Source organism: Pan paniscus, chromosome 1 (assembly GCF_029289425.2).
Source record: "Pan paniscus chromosome 1, NHGRI_mPanPan1-v2.0_pri, whole genome shotgun sequence".
Classification (NCBI taxonomy): domain Eukaryota; kingdom Metazoa; phylum Chordata; class Mammalia; order Primates; family Hominidae; genus Pan; species Pan paniscus.
Window position 1 is genome coordinate 56057957 of NC_073249.2, and position 18897 is coordinate 56076853.

The 18897-nt window shown below is 35.2% G+C and overlaps 1 long non-coding RNA gene and 2 pseudogenes across 1 annotated transcript in view; 2 read left to right on the plus strand and 1 right to left on the minus strand.

Moving 5' to 3' along the window:
• LOC134728762 (uncharacterized) overlaps positions 1-18897 on the minus strand; it is a 309900-nt gene that overhangs the window by 167766 nt on the left and 123237 nt on the right. The gene's annotated exons all lie outside the window — the stretch shown is intronic.
• On the plus strand, positions 4438-4524 carry LOC112438230 (small nucleolar RNA U3; annotated as a pseudogene).
• LOC112438232 (small nucleolar RNA U3) lies at positions 4874-4955 on the plus strand (annotated as a pseudogene).

Sequence of the window (18897 nt, forward strand, 5' to 3'; positions counted from 1 at the left end):
ACACTGAATGCAGAGTAGACAATAACTTCAGGATCACACAGAATGAAAATAGGACATTTTTAGAGAACTAAAAATAGGAGCTGAGAGTGTCTCTGAAGAGAGTTTAGGCTTTAGAGCAGATAACGTAGTTCAAGTTGCACATAGCTACATGAACTTGGGCATGTTACTTAATAACCCTAAGCCTGTTTCTTCATTTGTAAACAGGAACAAAAATATTGATATCTATCAGGTAGTATTGTTGTATTAAATGAGAAAATCTACATAAAGCACATTTTATAATATTTTAAAAATAATATTCAATAAATAAATCACATTTCCATTTTATTATGATCATAATATTCAGCATAATTATCTATTTCATCAACTAAACTCTGAGCTTCTGGGGGATAGGAATTCTGTAATATTCATAAATATATAAGAGTGATATTAAACATTTCTTGAACAAAATACACTTGGGGTAGCTATGTATATATAGGGTTCTAGAGTTTTCTGCAATAAGAAAAAAACTTGTTTAATCAGCTGTGTACCAGTTAGGCAGTAAAAGCATAAGACTCAAAAAATGAAATTACATATTAATATGAATTAAATCATATTTAACCATACCTGGAGTAATAATTGCTTATCAACTCCTTAATGAAGATTAATGAGAAATATATATATTAGCTTGTATTATTGTTTAAAATATTTGTTGCTTTTCCCCACCAATGACTCTCACTGTGGGAGGATTATTCATCCCCAAGCTATTTAACTCAGACACAAATATGAAATACACAGAAAAGATGTGTGTTTCTTCTGAGTTGAACCTTAAAGTTTAAAGGTCATGGTTTGCCATTTTTTTCTCCTCTGCCTTGAGACGAGCAATATCCCAGAGAGAACTACTGAGCCAGGCTGGGTGCTCGAGAGAAGATGAAATAGAGCAAAGGAAAAGCTAGCCCATGTTACACAGTAAGACAAGAAATAAAGTTTGGTATGCTGATCGACTAAGATTTCAGGGTTGCCAGTTTCCAAAGCATAGTTTAGCCTAAGTTGAGAGAAAAGCTGTGATTTATATGTACTGGTGTATAACTAGGTTTAATTTTGTAGAAAATGTCGATAGTTTTCATTCCACATTGTGAAGTCATCCATTTAATGCTAGTTCTTCAGATACTTTCATGAAGCATTTTTTTAATCCTCCAGTTATTGCCAAACAAACCACACCCAATTATTGCTAACCAGATTTTAGTATGTGGTGTGAAGGATATATTAACGGTTCCCTTAAGGAATGTGTTTTAAGGCCAGGCGCGGTGGCTCACGCCTGCAATCCCAGCACTTTGGGAGGCCAGGCAGGCAGATCACGAGGTCAGGAGATCGAGACCATCCTGGCTAACACGGGGAAACCCCATCTCTACTAAAAATACAAAAAAAAAAGTTAGCCGGCAGTGGTGGCGGGTACCTGTAGTCCCAGCTACTCGGGAGGCTGAGGCAGGATAATGATGTGAACCTGGAAGGTGGAGCTTGCAGTGAGCCAAGATCATGCCACCGCACTCCAGCATAGATGACAGAGCAAGACTCCGTCTCAAAAAAAAAAAACCCAAAAGTTTTAACAAGATTTTTTTCCCCTTGATATGTTACCAATCTTCAATGGCACAAATATATGATTACATTTATGCCTTGTTTCTGAAATTAGTAAAGGACGTTTTATATATTCAAAAGGAAAAAAGTCACCATAGAATATGATAAACTTATATTCCTTTTAGTTATATATATAAAACACTTCTAGAATCATGCACTATAGCATTTATTGAGTTTTTATGAAAATTTATTCATTATAAGATCTACACTAGTCTTACTAACCTCCATTCTCTTATTTCAAAGTGAATACCTCACATTTTGTTCTGTTAGCAATCTGCTAGATCAAAGTCATTTTGGACTAAAAAGTAATAATAACACATACAGTAATTCAAATCAGCATAGCATATTGCATTATATGATATAGTCAAGTAGTAGAGAATTCCGGTTAAGTAACTTATAAAAATTATAATTTTCAAAATAGAAATAATAAAGCATATTTTACAAAATTATTTTAAACACAGTTTTATGTTTGATGACACAGAGAACTTTTTATGGTACCTCTGAGATATTTAATAAATATCAATCATCTTTGTACTGTAAGAATCCAATAGTGCCCGTAACCAGAATGTGCTTGGAATTGAATGATTAAAAAGCACAATAAAAACTATAAAAATGAAAGCCTACTATGTGGTAATTACTAATAAGTTACCATAAATATTTAGAGATTTAAATGATGTAGACTTTTAACAAAGTCTCCAATGTGAGGTGTGTTATTTCCAGAATGTTGGCATTTTAATGTATACATAGCTGTAGTTTTCAAAATTTCTTATTTTTCTCAGAGACCTGTCTTGTCTAGTCCATAAATATACAAAAAGGAATTTGTTTCATTTCCTTTCTCAATGTCACTCAAATAATAACATCAGCCAAGAATTGGATGAAATGCTCTGGTGAGGAATCTTATAGTAAGATGAAATCATTCAGTGAATTGTCTGATATTTCACAATGATTCGATTTTATTCCTCAGGATAAATCCAAATGAGCACAGAAATCTCCTAGTATTATAAACTTTTCCCTGGGGCAGTTCTACAAGATCTGCATATTACCACTTTATTGCAGAATGAGAAGTTATACAAACTATTGAATTACTGTCAAATATACTTGTATGATTTTTACTGTCACTTTCCTAACTTTAAAAGGGGAAAATATCCTTATAAAATATTTTAATGATCAAAACAGACAAATATGATTTAACCAAAAAATTTTGAGAATATCTTAAAGAAATCAATGGTGCCACCGAATAAATAAAAAATCTTTATATATACTTCACAGAATCATCCAATTTCTCACAGTCTTCTTGATTAACCTGTCACACATGACAGAAATCACACTGACTCGTGCACTAATCTATACACTGATTACTGACAAATGCCAACATACCTCCCACAGTCTGGTATTTGTTAGACCATATATGGTCAGGCTATTATATCCTTTTCCATTTTAGTTATGTTTTTCTTCCATCCTGTTATTTTTTTATATGTGTACATTCATCTCAGTTTCAGTATCCAGGATAACTGAAAATATGACAATAGGGATTTTAATTTATGTTCTCCACCTTCCCTATGTTGGAATTTTGTTGTTGTTGTTGTTGTTACTGTGGACAAAATTAAGGCAGGATTCCTACTAAATTAGAGGGAGGCATGGTGCATCAGAATCCCCCCGGCAGGAAGGAACTTTTTCAAACTACATATACCTCCCTCAGAATCTGATTCACTTTTCCGAGAGAGTATAATTTCTTTCCTACTAGAAACTACTGCCACTGAGATTCATTTTCACTGATGGCCATGTGTCAGATGCTCAAGTTTTGGGTTAGAAAAAAATGATTGAGGAGCGCAATTCAAACGAAAACTTGGGGCTCCTCTCCATCCACCCTGTCCACCATGCAACACTGTCTTTAAGGAGAAAAAGTGCTGCTGTAGTTGAATAGGCTTTAAAACTTTATATGGGTCACCATGAGTAATTAATCTCCCTGGGTAATTAATAGTCACAGTTCATTTCTAATAATTGGCTCTCTTCAGATATTTACCCAGCAAGGTGCATTAGTCCTGAATTGTGGGTGCAACTGCCTGAACAACAACCTCTTCCCCTCCATCCTTAATCCAGGGAACACTTGGCACAGGTGGGGTCCTCAGCACATGGGCAAATTACTCTTGATTTATTTTGCTTGCTATATAAATACTTGATCTCTGCTCACATCAAAGTGATCAAATCCAGGTTTGAAATTTAAGTTAAAAAGATAGAAAAATCAAGTTCTTAAGCCTGCTTTACTTCTAGGCTACCAAGGTTTGAAATATTTCTCTTCGCCCTACAAGTTGAATATTCTTCATCTAAGAATGAGCTGGCCTAAGCCTTACCCCAAGCATCTTCAGCTATGAAGTCTAACTTTAGAATTTCCGGGAAAGTATTATTTTCACTTATTTGTATATAGTACATACTATTTTTCACTTGTGCATACAGTCTAGAATTACAACTAGTAGGGCCCAATGAGAATCTTTTAAAATCAGACTACATCTGATACATGAACTAATTCATTTACATGAACATAAATAATAATGACTACTAATGTAATGATGAATGTGAAGAAAATAGAAGAAATGTAAAATTCATCTATTATTTATACTGGTTAATATTTTTAAAAAGCTATTTCTCGTCAAATCTTTTCATATCTATATGGTTTTGCTCTGAACTGGAAACAAGGGCCACACGTTATTCTTTTTTGTATCCTAACAGCATATAATACTTAGCAGTGAAAATGCCAAGTACTTAATTATTCACTGACAGTTCAACCACAGATATAAGGATATATTGATTTATTCAACAAAAATTAATAAGACAATACTTTCAGGGATCATTTCTACAGTTCATTACTAGAGAAGTTTCTCTGAATGTGTAGAGCAGGGGTCCCCAACCCCAGGGCAGCAGATCAGTACCTGTCCGTAGCCTGTTAGGAACCAGGAGGTGAATGGCAGGCAAGCGAGCATTACGGCCTGAGTTTCACTTACTGTTCAATCAGCAGTGGCATTAGATTCACATTGAAGCTTAAACACTATTGTGAACTGCACATGCAAAGGATATAGGTTACGTGATCCTTATGAGAATCTAATGCCTGATGATCTGAGGTGAAACAGTTTCTTCTCAAAACCATACCCACACCCTGGTCCTTGGAAAAGTTGTCTTCCAAAAAACTGGTCCCTGGTGCCAAAAAGGTTGGGGATTGCTAATGTAGAGCACTGGAAACCAGAAGAAGGTGCAGGGTTCCCTCACTAGCGTAAAGCTGGCTGTTGGTGCTCCTTCACTGAAAATGCCATTTGCCATTGATGATCGCTCTTCCCTTCCTCTGGGAGGATGCAGTCTGAGTGTTTTTTCTTGTTAAAACAAAATTAATAAGCACATATCTGTGTCAGACAGTGTTCTGATGACAAAGTTACAAATTATACTTACACAATTTGCACTTTTTTGTAATACTATCCACTTAAAGAATCTTGAATCTTGTGAAGATAATCTTTTCAACTAGGAAATTGTAAATACCAAGTACAAAATTTAGTATATTCTTATAAAATAACATTTATACAGTTAAAATTATTGATAGAAATGCAAGCCACATTGATATTTAGAACTAATAAGCTAGAAAGTCCAATCTTACATTTCACTTCATAGGTGCTGTTTGTTATTACATAAAGTACAGAATAAATATCCATTACTACGTGTAACTGCATAATTCCTAAATATTTTGAAATAGATTGTTTTACCAGATGTTCAGTTTTAGATGTGAATTTTTCTTTTGCTATTCAGCAATGAACGCAAAACTTTTAGCTTTAAAAAATACATCTATATTTATCAAGGATTTTGAAGGTAGATTTGCTTTTCTATGGTGGATAAATCCATATGAAGCTTACATCTACTAGAAGCAGTAGACATTTATCCTCAATTCAGTCCGAAACATTTATTTGCGTTTCTCCACTAGAGGTTCATGTCGTCTAGAGGTCTTACAGAAAGGTTAAAATTTCCCAGCGGCATTTTTATTCCGTTTCCTTTCCTACAACTGAAAAAGCCCACTGAGGTGGTAGCTTAGATGAAGGAAACAAGAGAGAATGATGAGGAAATAGTAAATGTGAGAGTTAAGTAGTTAAACACAGCAATGTAAATTCCCAGCATAACAATAATTCAGTTGTGGTCAGAATCCTACTATAAGCTACTAGTTTATTTTGTATTCCATTTTTATAATAAATACCTATTGGCTGGGCACAGTGGCTCACGCCTGTAATCCCAGTACTTTGGGAGGCCGAGGCAGGCGGATCGTGAGCTCAGGAGATCGAGACCCTCCTGGCCAATACGGTAAAACTCCATCTCTACTAAAAATACAAAAATTAGCTGGGCATGGTGGCACATGCCTGTAATCCCAGCTACTCAGGAAGCTGAGGCAGGAGAATCACTTGAGCCAAGGAGTTGGAGGTTGCAGTGAGTCAAGATCATGCCACAGCAACCCAGCCTGTTGATAGAGTGAGACTCTGTCTCAAAAAAAAAAAAAAAGAAAAGAAAAAAGAAAAATTATTAAGCATCTTACATCATGTAAAATTGTTTTTTAGGTGACGTGAGTATATTTTGTGTGTAACTACACATATATATGTATACAAATACACATAAATTCACATATATGTATGTGCATACATCCCTCCCTAAAGAAAATTATCCTATTTTATATAAAATCTATTATAGGATAAATTAGAGGTATGTAAGATACATAAAGCACCTCTTTATATCACCAAAAGAGACAGGCAGGTAACACTTTATTTCTAGGAAATTTTTTCTCCATTGGGATTCAGGTATCTTGATATCCTAGAACAATCTCAGTTATGCAAGTTCATTTCAAATCATTATTTGATGAAGACATAGTGATTCTGAAGTGCTGCCAGTGGCATCCAGATTTTAATGAAGTGGAAGTTGTACCACGTTGACAACTGATTAATAGCTGTAAGAAGCTCAGCTCAGATAAGGAACCTACAAATCTGCAGATCAAATGGTAAGCAGAATCTTCTTTGCCAGTAATGAAGGTTACAGGTATTGCATCACAAGACAGAACTACTTTTATAAAATCAGAGATTTAAAGTGGAATCAAGAGCTGTCAACAAGAAGCAAGATAAGGAAATTAGGGGATTAAAACTACCTGTCGAAAGCACCTGACTGTCTTGTATTTTTTAAGCAAAATATGTTGTAATCAACATAAGAGTCCGTGCTTAAAAATAAACAGTCAAGGTTTACATAGAGCAAAATACATAGGGCAAATTACTCATTTTCATGTAACAACAGAGTTAGTGGATATTAACACAACAGAAGGTAGACAAATTATGAGGTCATTAGCTTTTTAGAAAATAAACAATTTTTACTATAAAAATAAAACATGAACATAGTAAAAATGTGAAGTAGGACGAGATAATATAAGTGAAAAGCAGAAGTCTCATGTAAGAACTGTGATCCATCTTTATTTGTCCACATGAGCCATTGTTATCCCAACTTCAGCTATTGAATTGAAATGTCACCTCGCATACACAAATAGACATATGGGTCTGTTCCTGGACTACTCTGCTCTGCTGAGTCACTATCTGCACCAGTGCCAAAGATCCTATAGCTTTAAAATACAATTCAACATTTGATAAGACCATTCTCTGCCTGCATTACTCCTCTTTTCCAGCCACTTTTGTATATACATTTCAGTTAAACTTTTTTTATTCTTAACAATTCTATTTGGAAATGCTATTGACATTGCCTTGACACTATAGACTTTATTAACTTAGGGAGAATACATATCTTCATAATATAAAATATCCCTCCTAAAGATAGAGATATTAACTAAATTGAATTAAACCTTGGGAGTAGTGCAGAGTGGGACAAGCAGGTAATTAAAATAGACCATAATATATTATATATCATAAAAATAAAATGTCACATTTCTCCTGAAAAGGATGAGCTATTTATAGCTCAATAAATAAGCATTGATTATATTGATATTATTCCACTGACAAAACGTGTTGGCTTCTTCCGATAAAAATTATATAACCATTAAATGTCTTTCTTTAGCACAATCCTCAACATTCCAAAATCTATAACCAGAAATCAATGATTTCATAACCAAATCACACAAAGGGAAGGGAATTACTTGATCTCACACACAAAACAATCCCAGCATGAAATTAGAGGATGGAATTATAGAAGGCCCCACTATATATTAATATATATTTGGGTTTTTTGTTTTGATTTTGAGACAGGGTCTCATTCTGTTGCCCAGACTGGAGTGCACTGGCACAATCTCAGCTCATTTCAGCCTCAATATCCCAGACTCAAGCTATTCTCTTATCTCAGCCTCTCAAGTACCTGGGGCTACAGGCATGTGCTACCACACTCAGCTAATTTTTAAATTATAAATACATAAATATATATATATACACATACATATATATATACATATATATATACATATATATATATATATATATATATATAGAGAGAGAGAGAGAGAGTAGAGATGGGATTTTGCTAAGTTGCCCAGGCTGGTCTTGAACTCCTGGACTCAAGCAATCCACCTGCTTCAGCCTCCCAAAGTGCTGGGATTACAGGCATGACCTACTGCACCAGGCTAAAAATTTTTTTTTTATCATAGTGTATGACATGGGTTTGAAATGCATGATATGTGTCCATCTATTAGCATAAAGAGGAAAAGCCACTTGCTTGCAAGTTGCAAGAGTCAATAACAGAATATAGGAGTAGATATTTTGTCTGACTGCTACAAGATGCTCTCCATCAGGGTGACTGCCATTTATGACATCAGGTAAAAATTCAAGCAGCAAAATGGTAGAATACCTCTGGATTTAAAATCAGAAAGTCAGGTTTTATGTTCTAGTTATTTAGCAAGTGACAAACTTTGTGAACCTCATCAATAAAGTGAGGATACTCATACACTAGTTCTTGTGATCATATGAGATTATATGTTGAACTTGCTCTCTGAAACATAAAGCATTTTACTAAATACAAAATCATCTCAATTTATTATCATGTAGGCAGAATAGAGTTTTGGTCGAAATCATATATAGATCATTTCTCGAAAGTTATTCTATACCCAGTAGATGCCAACTAGCTTCACAACCTGGGAAGCTATTTTGTTAATTGCCACCCTAGAGTATGTAAACAAGCCTCCAAAAGGCCTTCTACTCAGATTCACAGCATGAATAGCAAAACTAAGGGGGCCTGGGAACTATCTCCAACTTTTTTGTTTGTTTGTAGAAGCTCTACTGAAAAGTGATAAGTTCATCTTAAATAGGCTTAATTTTTAGAGCAATTTTAGGAAGAAAATTGAGAGGAAGGTACAGAGAGTTTCCATGTAGCACCTGTCCCCACACACCCACAGCCTCCCCTATTATTGGCATCCCCCCCAGAGTGGTACATGGTTTTTTGGTTTTTTGTTTTGTTTTGTTTTATACAGTTGATGAGTCTACATTGAAACATCATCATTCAAAGTCCATGGTTTACATTTAGTGTTCACTCTTGGTGTTTTGCATTCCATAGGTTTGGAGAAATGTGTAATGATATGTAGCCATCATTAAAGTATTACAAAGAATAATTGCATTGCCCTAAAAATCCTTTGTGCTCTACTTATTCATCCCTGCCCCTAACTTTTTATCTTATTGCCCTTCGTCTCTTTTTTGTAGCAAAGGACTTTTACTCTAGAAATCACTGCATTGCCTTTGTTTGTTTTTCCCCAACAGTGCAGAAACTTCTTACTTGAAACATCAGACACCATCATAGTGTTTTACTAATCTAACTACAAGAAATGTTGAAACGGAGTGGAGCAATTTGAGGAAGGTTTTATTTTAATTACAAGTTTGAATGCCTCTTTATCCAGGCTTCTCATATCCAATCTCATCACCATGGTCATTTGGGTCACTTAAAAACAATCAGTTCTCAAACCAGTAATAGTCACTAAAATATGTTCCTCAGCTCAATAGTTTCATGTGCCTTGCTGGTCTCCATAATAACAATCAACATACAGATTCCATATTATGTGAAATTTGAAGTTCTAGTAACGACAAATGCAATTTCTTTATCAAGAAAGATTAAACCAGTTCATTTGCCTTATTTTAATCAGAATCAAGTATGCATGACAAGCTGAGGCAAATCATTGCTGCTCAGGGGGTTGATGAAATATACTTCTTCCCACCTCAGATTGTTTGTTTTTTCAGTTCATTAGGAAGCTCTCAGGAACGCTGCATATATACTTGGTGTACTTTATTTGATGCAGGGAATTAACACTTAACATTTCTTCAAGGTTGAGTAAAACAGATTTATACAGTCCTCTCCCCACACTCCTTCTGCTCATGTTGCCTAATCAAAATGTATTTCAGTTTGTCAGTCCAAGGCACTCTGCTGAAAATGTTTAACAAGGAAACTGAGGAGATAAATGTCAGTCTCATAGCACCATCAAGAACACAACACCCTCACAAGAAAACCACAGCTAAATCTATTGTGTGATAAAGCACATCAGTGTGAGGTTCTTCTATTAAAAAAAAAAACAAGCTATGAGGAGAGGAGAATTAAATAATCATTACCTTAAAAACAGAGTTAACAAAAAGGGGTGGTATTATAACTAAAAATGGCCAAAATTGGGAGTTGAATACAAATATTTAGTTTCTCATGTACAGTTTCCTCATCTATAAGCTAGGAAAAAAATATTCAGCACTCACATGGTTTCACTTTTTAAAAATTGGCCATTATGATTTCTAGAAAAAAAAGCATTCTAATTCTTATTACACAAATATTCTGATTATTTGATAGAACACAATTCGATGTATTAATCTTTCCATAAGCAAGACTAGAGGTTTCTGGTGAAACTTTTTTACTTATCTTTGTTAATTATTAAAGTTTTTGTTGGTTTTGTTTTCCTTTTAACATTAAAATAGACATGGTTAAGCTTATTTTAATAAGTTCATGCTTATAGTACATGATAGCAGTTTGCTCTAGAAAAGTAATTATTGCTTTATTATGAAGCTATTATTAAATAATGTAAAAACAATGGGTGATTGGATTGAAAATAAGAATTCAAGGAAGATATACCAAACCAATAGTATTACAAAATTAAACCGCATTTAATTAATCAGCTCTTTAATAGAATTAGTTAATGTAGTTAGAATCAAACAATTCTAGCCACAAATAGAATAGTCTCATATTCTTTTGAGAAGAAAGCAAAAATTATATGAAAATCATCAAATCAGAAGAAGATATAGCTACAACAGGCATATACACAGGCAGGTACAGAAGATCAAGAAGGGACAAATGGCAATGAAACAGAACAGTGTACAGAACTAAAACATGAAAACTCACTGGTTTAAAAAGCACAGGATTTTGTGTAATATAACCCTACATTCTTCAGTAAATTCCAATAATTATGATATCATAAGTTTTGCATTCAACAACCATCATCATTCACTGTTTTCTCCTTATACGTAGGATGCTATAGTAGATGATGGGAAAACAGTGACAAGTGGCCCCTATGTCCATAATATTTACCACATTATAAGGATGACAAATGACCAGTCAAGTGCAATACTCATCATAAACAGTGTGATGGCAATCATCCATGTTCTGTGGGAGCCTGCAGGATGAGAGAAGAGAAGGAGGAAGGAAGAGAACTTTGTCTGTTATATCTTTTATATTTGAAAGGAAGTCCAAAAAGTTTTGCTATTTAGTAAGATGCCTCTGGATGTCTTATGGAAAATGGAATTGCCATATGTTTAAGACTGTAGACAGGGTAAGACTAAGAATCCAGACTCACTAGAAAAGAATTAAGTAATAATTTATTGTCAGAAAGGAACGTAACAAATTCAAAATTGCTATAGTAATTTTTAAAGCTTCGATGCTTTAATCAGCCACCTAGAGCCTTTGGCTACTTAGAAGTAATAAAACCCAAGTTTCCTAATTTTCTTTTTGAATAGTTTTAGATTTACAGAATATTTGCAAATATAGTTCAGAGTCCTCATATACTCTTCACCCAGCTTTCCCTCTTAAGTGTCTCATGAAAAGAAATCAAATGTAGCTTCCTCTGTAGTTCTCTGGTGGCTCTGTTTAAGATGCAGCTGTTTTCACAACTGCAGAAATTAAAGTGCCCAGAGGAAACTCAGGTCAACAAAAGAGCAAGAGGAGAATGGAAATCTCTAATGAAGGAGATAACTTTTTAAATGGATCTTCAGGTTGGGTGCAGTGGCTCATGCCTGTAATCCCAGCACTTTGGGAGGCCAAGGCAGGTGGATCATTTGAGGTCAGGAGTCAGAGTCCAGCCTGGCCAACATGGTAAAAACCCCCTTCTCTACTGAAAAAAAAAAAAATACAAAAATTAGCCGGGCTTGGTGGCAGGTGCCTGTAATCGCAGCTACTTGGGAAACTGAGGCAGGAGACTCACTCCTACCTGGGAGGCAGAGGTTGCAGGGAGCCAAGATCGCGCCACTGCACTCCAGCCTGGGCATGAGAGCAAGACTTTGTCTCAAAAAAATAAAAATAAAAATAAAGGGATCGTCAATGTAACATCAATTGTTTAGATATTACTATAATTTAGATGAATCAACTGATTCAAGTTATGTGTGATCTATATTTCTGTATATTTCCATCCTATATGCTTTGAACACATTTTATAGTCCCCTTGTTTTTATGCAATAAAGTAGAAATTCATGAGTTGACTCTGATTTTTCACTGTGAATCTCTAAAAGTATTCCCAGAGGCCTACAGAGATAAAATCTGAAGTTAGACCAGTTATATAAATCAGAGCGGTCAAATAATGATGCTTTTGGATCCAGAAATGTCACCAGCAAGTAGTAGTTAGAGTTTGATTATATAAGATCTTAGGTGTCTGGGTTTTTTAAAAATATCAATTTGGTTTATATTCTAAATGGTTAATTAAAAAACTGAACAATTATGAAAATTAATATAACTGCTTTGGATTTGCTCTAATCAGTAAAGAAACACTTAAGCATTATGAAAGTTCCTGTCACAGTTCTGATTTGTATTTTTCTGCATTAATTAAAAATTGATTTTAATCCAAGTATCAAAGATAATGAAGAAAAACAAACACTTTAGAAATTTAATAAGGTCATTTAACGAATCCTGTGGAAAACTTTCTTGAGATGTTATTTTGGAAGGTTTTTCTAATTTTTTTCCAATAAAAAGTAAATATGATGTGCACAAGTTTTCAAAATTTAAAATACATACATTATGGAAGTATTTTTCAATATATCTGTATCATTCATTCAAATTTTTAAAAAACAAAATAGGTCTACATGACAATTTTTAGGTTAGAAAATTGTATTCTAGACAATAAGCAAAGTCCAGACTTGGGAAAACAGAACAAACTACCTGGTGTGATGGTTAGCTTTATGTGTCATCTTAACTGGGCTATGGGATGTCAAGACAGTTGGTAAAACATTGTTTCTGGTTGTTTCACTGTAGGTGTTTCTGGAAGAGACTAGAATTTCAATCAGTAATCTGAGTTAAAAATATCTACTCTCACCCATGTGGCCAAGTATCCTCCAATCCCTTGAGGGCCCAAATTAAAGAAAAATTGGGTAGAAATGGCAAATTCTGTCTCTCTATGAGCTGGGACATCTATCTTCTCCTACTCTGGGATATTGAAACTCCTGGTTCTCGGACCTTCTTCTAACTCCAGGATTTATACCATTTCCCTCCACCTGCAACCCCATGCCTCTCAGCATCCTCAGACCTTCAGACCAAGACTAAACAATTGTATCATATGCTTTTCTGGGTCTGCAGCTTACAGACAGCATATCATGGGACTTTTTGGCCTCCATAATTCCACAGACCAATTCCCATAATAAATCACCTCTTATATCTATCTATCTATCTGTCTAACTCCTATTGTTTTAGTCTCTCTGGAAAATTCTAACTAATACACCTGGTTTTCTGAACAACAACTACTGAGAAACAGAGAGAGAGAGAGAGAGAGAAAGAGGGGTGTAGAAGGCAGAACTTATAGATTAAAAGATAGGTAAGAGATACAAGCAATCACAATGCATGGACTTTATTTTAATCCCAGTCCAAACAACTAAACGGTTAAAAAATGTATAAGATAACCAAGGAAATGTGAACAATGACTGGATATTAAATGACATTAAGAAATTATCAAGATGTGACATAAAATGTAATAGTGATACCTTATGGTACCATGCATATTTTGCCTCTATCATTTAGAGATACATACTGAAATACTTACAAATAAAATTATACCTTTATTGGTATTTTCATAAAAATAATTTGGAGACAGCAATGTGTATGGGTGAGTATTGATAAAACAAAACTGTCTATGAATTTAAAATGTCTGATGCTGCTGATGAAAACATGGAGTTTGTTATAATATCTCCCGGACTTTAAAAAATATTTGAAATTGTCTATAAAAAGAGTATTTCAAAAATGTATTCTAGTACCAGTTCTTTGACTAACTAGACATAGAACCATCAGAAAATCAGTCAATGTCGACTGGGCGCAGTGGCTCACGCCTGTAATCCCAGCACTTTGGGAGGTCGAGGCGGGCGGATCACGAGGTCAGGAGATCGAGACCATCCTGGCTAATAAGGTGAAACCCTGTCTCTACTAAAAATACAAAAAAATTAGCCAGGCGTGGTGGCGGATAACTGTAGTCCCAGCTGCTCGGGAGGCTGAGGCAGGAGAGTGGCGTGAACCCAGGAGGCGGAGCTTGCAGTGAGCAGAGATCGCACCACTGCACTCCAGCCTGGGTGACAGCCCGAGACTACGTTTCAAAAAAAAAAAAAAAAAAATCAGTCAATATCTTTTGTGCTTTGTTTCCGCTTTGGTGAAACAATGGATAGAATCCAATTTAATTCACATTCATTCAACAAGTATTTACAATATTCATTCCAGCTCCAAACAATGTAATTTTCTATTTCTCCCAGTCTGCCACAATTGTTATTAAAAAATAGTTCCATCACCCACTAACTCTACAATGTCATTTTAAGAATCATTGAATTCATTGATTTGTTTAACTGTTTATTCATTCACTTAGTGCCAGTCAACATGCTAGAAACAGATTTAAAGAATAAAGGCATTGAATTTTGGCCTTATTGTCTAGTCATGTATAAAATTAATACAATTAATGCAGTGAAGTGAAACTCAAAGTAATAAATTATTTAAGTTAAACTGTTTTTTTTGATGTATAATCACAAGATTTTAGACAACCCCCTTCCCCCTCCCTAAAAAGCCTCATTCATAAGAAGTCTCTCTTCTTTACAAGAAAGAGGAAAATTCTCATTCATGTTGGCCAAGGAAGAAAGGGCATCCTTTCATGAGGCCAGAAAAATACCCCTCATCCTTAGAGCAAGTTTCAGAAAAGAGTTTGAGGACAGAGAGATTCAATAATTAGGTTTTTGCTCTTTCACTCTCTTTTCCCCTTTTAGAAAAATGCAAGATATGACACCAAGGAAAATTATAGAATGGGGAAATTGTGCTCAAGATATAAGGCATAATTTTAACTTCGTTCTTTCTAGTCTCACAGCCATAGTCAGTGCTTTAAGTTCTCTTCAGTGATTAGAAATAGGCAAACAGTAGTGACCACGCCTCAACCTGCATAGAACAGACCTGAGTCTGTATCTCCACTAATTGAACAAATGGCTCGCCTAGGTTGTTCACACTGGGCCACGTGCAAAAATGGTTATGATGCCTGTTTAATTAAGATAGACAGCGTATCACCTTCTAAAACTCAGTGAATATGTTCAAAACACTGTTTATATGCCCTTATTTTCTTCCCCCTCGCTCTCTCCCCCACTAACCTGATTCAAACCAAATATAAAAACTTTAAAATATTTGGTTTACATAGTTTATCTCAAATCATTGCTTGTACACAATAATAGTCACTGATTTCTTAGACCTTGTTGAAATGCAAAACATTCTGTTAGGAAAACCAAGAGACGTTACATCATCTTTCATAAAACTGGCTTTCTTTTTTCTATTTTAAGAAATGTTTCTTTAAAATGTCATGCCTTGTGGGTGGAGATAGACAGATATAACTAGATGCCTTATTGAAAGCAGTGTGTGACAAACTCAGATTTCAAGAACTTGAGAGAGATTTTAAAACGCAGATATCACAGACTCAAATTTACAGGTGCAGCAGTAGTTGAATCTTCTAGTAACTATACTCATCTACAATCTTTTAAGAACTATTTTTCCCAGGTGCACTGAAGGATCCTGCATTTATGGATATTTCAGTATGTATTATTCTTGACACTCTAATATTGTTAGAAAATTGTGATTTTTTTAAAACTTCCTTTTCCAGAGTAACAATAATTGATTTATACTTTATTACTGTGTATATGGCAGAGAACTACAAATATATTGTGCCTGTTAATTTTTAGTTTAAATATTTCAGATGCTTGCCACTGATCTAATTCTCTTCAGATCAGCTTCCCTTGACCCCGTAGATTCTACCAAATTTTCCTATTATTCTTTTCTATTAAACTCTGCCCTGCATCCATCCCAGTCACACCTTTTGCCTCGGCTCCTGATTATTTAACGTCTCACTATTTCATTAGTAATGCATATTTAATACTTTCTGAGCCGAATCATTTATTGATATGTAGAGCTGGCCCAAGAGAATGGAATCAGGTCACTTTGGGGCACATAGCCAGAACTGTTTTCCTAAATCCACAACCACAGAACCCTCATAGGTTTGCAATTTCTTTCCCTTCATCAGGGTTCTCACATGTTAGTATGTATCAGAATCACTTGGAGGGCTTGTTGAATCAGACTGCTGGGCTGCACCTGATTCAGCATGGCTGCGGAGGGCCTGACTATCTGCATTTCTAACAAGTTCCCAGTTGAAGCTTGTGTTGCTAGTCAAGTCCACATTTTACAACAGCTCTAGATGAAGGTCTGTGGTTATTGAGGCTCTCAGTTATTTCCATCCAATTTAATATATAATTCTACTTTTTCCTATATCTGGAAGAATTCAACAGATTCTTGCCAAAAATGGCCACATCCCATCAAAAATAGTAAACAATGATAATGCTCTATATAATTTTATTTAATCTCAAATAGCATTTACTTTTATAGTTATTGACATGGTTCATAGAGGTAATGCAAAAAATTACCTATATTTTGTTATGTTTCTACTTTTCCTATTAAATAGGTTTTGTGTTCTGTTTTATTGATAAACTACAGATCAGAGAGATTCAGAGAGTTGCCCAAGGCAAATCAACTAATAAATGGAACTAGGACTTAATCCTAGGATATGCATAGATGAGTTTTCCTACAGTCCCTTCCTATGCAAAGTATAATCCTCAGGCCAGCAGCACTGCCCCTGACTGGAAGTCTGACACACAGACTCAGGTGCCATCTCAGACCTATTGAATCAGAATCTGCATTTTTACCAAGAGCTTAGGTGATTCTAGGCATAGCAAAATTTGAAAAATACTTTTCTACCTCCCTAAAACAAATAACTTCAGTGAACTTCTTTTGCCTACCAATTTAAGTGCCAGTTTTCACTTTTTAGCACAATTCTGAAGTTTACTCAGCTCGGGTATGAATTTTAGTAAGTGTACGTATGTAATATCTTCCAAGTCAAAATGGACAGGCTCTATCTTCTCTGCCATGTTAAGATTCTATGTACATGTAGTTATTTGGAGACTGGAGATAAATGAGAATTACTTAAGATCATTTTAATTAAAAAAAAAATGAGAGACAAGATCTTTTTTTTTTTTTTTTGAGACGGAGTCTCAATCTGTTGCCCAGGCTGGAGTGCAGTGTCGCCATCTCGGCTCACTGCAAGCTCCGCCTCCCGGGTTCACGCCATTCTCCTGCCTCAGCCTCTCAAGTAGCTGGGACCACAGGTGGCCGCCACCACACCCAGCTAATTTTTTTTTGTATTTTTAGTAGAGAAAGGGTTTCACCATGTTAGCCAGGATGGTCTCGATCTCTTGACCTTGTGATCCACCTGCCTCGGCCTTCCAAAGTGCTGGGATTATAGGTGTGAGCCACCACTCCTGGCCAACATCATTGTTTTAACAGTAAGTTATGGGATTTTGTTTTTGCTTTTTTATTAAAAGTATTTTATTCCCCAAAGCACCTCACAAGGGGTCTTCCGTAAAGTCACAACCCAATAACATCCTTTTGCTTATATTAAATTGAACAGTATCCGTAACTATTGCTTATTTTTTAGCACTTTATGAATTAAGTTTGACTAGATTAATCCCTATTTTCAAATAAAATCTTCCACCAAAGATAGCCCAGTGAAACTGTTATTTTTTAATAAATGCTATTTCTCAAGCTAAAATAAAGACTCAGGCTAAGCAAAACTATATCAATACTATGCCAGAAGTCTTGGAACAAGCATGAAGATCTACAAAGTAAATTAAATTTTCTGTTACTATCTCCATCCCATGACCCTCTCTCTCAACCCTTCATCTAAAATTGCCACAAATGTTCTGTAACTGGGTCAAGGCACACTTGCTTGGGGGAACAAAGACATATTAAGGAACATTCAATATGTCTCAGGCATAAGGAGCAAGTGAAGCAAATGTAATATCCTGTCATAAGATGCAAGCATAATTTTCTGCTGTGCCCAGCTTTCGTCCTCAACTGTCAACATGTGACTGCCTTCTCTGACACTCATCAGAAATGCTTTGACTAAATCATGGGAACTTATTTTTATTCAGTATTTGTTTTGCTTCTATCTACAGTAGTTCCCCCATTATCTACAGCTTTGCTTTCCACAGTTTCAGTTACCTGCAATCAATTGCAGTCCAAAAATATTAAGTAGAAAGTTCCAGAAATAAACAATTTATAAATTTTAAATCAAACAGTGTTCTGAGTATCATGATGAAATCTCACATCATTCTTCTCCATCCTGCCCAGACACGAATTCTCCCCTTTGTCCACCATATCCATTCTCTATATGCTCCCCACCCATTAGTTATTTAGTAGCCATCTCAATCATCAAATCAATTATCTTGGTATTAGAATTGCAGTGCTTGTATTCAAGTCACCCTTATTTCATTTAGTTGTGGCCCCAAAGCACAAGAATAGTGATGCTGGCAATTCAGATATGCCAAAGAAAATATGTAAATTGCTTCTGTTATGTGAAAAGGCTAAAAGTTCTTGACTTAATAAGGAATGAAAAAAATTGTAGGCTAAATGTTGCTAAGATCTACAGTAAGAACAAATCTTCTATCTGTGAAACTGAGGAGAGAAAAGGAAATTTCTGCTAGTTTTGCTGTTGCACTTCAAACT